Source organism: Budorcas taxicolor, chromosome 8 (genome assembly GCF_023091745.1).
Source record: "Budorcas taxicolor isolate Tak-1 chromosome 8, Takin1.1, whole genome shotgun sequence".
Taxonomy (NCBI): Eukaryota; Metazoa; Chordata; class Mammalia; order Artiodactyla; family Bovidae; genus Budorcas; species Budorcas taxicolor.
This window is the reverse complement of record NC_068917.1, coordinates 88,185,992-88,187,729: the sequence shown is the minus strand read 5'-3', so window position 1 is coordinate 88,187,729 and position 1,738 is coordinate 88,185,992.

Here is a 1,738-nt window from a genome sequence, read left to right as displayed (position 1 = left end):
TTTCCTACTGTTATGGATTGTCATATCATTGTGGTTGGAAAAGAAAGAGTAATTTCAATTATATTAAATTTGTTAAGACTTGTTTTGTGACCTAACACATTATCTACCATGGTGAGTATTCTATGTATGCTTGAGAAGAATGTGTATTCCAGGGGTATTGGATGAAATGTTCTGCATATGTCTGTTAGGTTCATCTGATCTGATGTGTAGTTTAAGTCCAATATTTCCTTATTGGTTTTCTTTGGGGATGTTCTGTCCACTGTTGAAAGTTGGGTATTGAAGTTCCATGGTATTATATCGCTGCCTATTTCCTGCTTCAAGTCAGGAAATAATATTTGCTTTCTATATTTAAGGTACTCTGATGATGGACAGGGAGGCCTGCGTGCTGCGATTCATGGGGTCACAGAGTCGGACATGACTGAGCGACTGAACTGAATTGAACTGACTGATGTTGGATGAATAAAAATTCTATTAATATGTCCTCTTTGTAAATTTATTCTTTATCATTATGTAATGACTTTGTCTCTTGTTACAGTGTTTGACTTCAAGTGTCTATAATTATAGCTATCAAATCTATGTAATTATAGCTATCGCTGCTTTCTTTTATTTCTCATTACAATAGTGTATCTTTTTCCATTCCTTTACTGTTATTAAAGTTGAAGTGAGTCTCTTGTTGTCAGTGTATAGTTGGGTCTTGTTTTTTAATTCATAAAACAACTCTACATTTTTTAATGGAAGAATTTAATCCATTTGCATCCAGAGGAATTACTGATAGGTAAGGGCTTAGGCCATTATTTTAATTGCTTCTGGGTTTTTGTAATTCTTTTACTCTTCTATTGCTGTCTTCCTTTGTGAATTGATGATTTTGTTGTGGTATGCCTTGATTCTGTCCCTGTCTTTTGGGTATCTACTAAAGGTTTTCATTCTTTGTTATCATGAGGCTTACATACAACATCTTATATTCATGACAGGCTAAAATGATAAGCTTAATTTTGAAAATTAATACATAAAAAAGATCTATATTTTTACACTCTATTCATTTTATGCTTTTGATGTCACAATTTACATCTTTTTATATTGTATATTTATTAACAAAGTATTGCAGTTAGAGTTGTTCTTATATTTTAACCTTTAAAGTTTTAAGAAATTTAACCATCACCATCACAATATCATTCTGAATTAAACTATTTATTTGCCCATAAGCTTTATACTTTCATATGCTTTCATATTCCTAACTTACATGCTTTCATTTCAGAATAAAGAATTCCCTTTAACAACTTTCATATAAGCTCCTTCAGCTTTTGTTTGTTTATGAAAATTCTCTGTCTCTCCAACTCTGAAGCACAAGTTTACTGGGTAGAGTATTCTTCGCAGTTTTGTTTTTTTTTTTTAATCATCCCATTCCCAATGGCCTGTAACATTCCTACTGAAAAATCTGCTAATAGGCTTAAAGAGGATTCCCTGTATAAAGTCACTTTTCTCTGGTTGGTTTTAAGATTCTATCTTTAACTTTTGATAATTTCATTATAGTGTGTCTCTGGGTAGATCTCTTTGAATTAATCTTGTTATACGTTTTATGGACTTCATTAATCTGGATATCTTTCTTTTTCCATATTAAGGAAGTTTTCAGGCACTATTTCTTTGAATATGCCTTCTGCCCTTTCTCTTTTTCTTTCTTGAAGACCTAGAATACCTACATTGGTTCACTAAGCGGTGACCCTTAACTTATCTTTGCTTT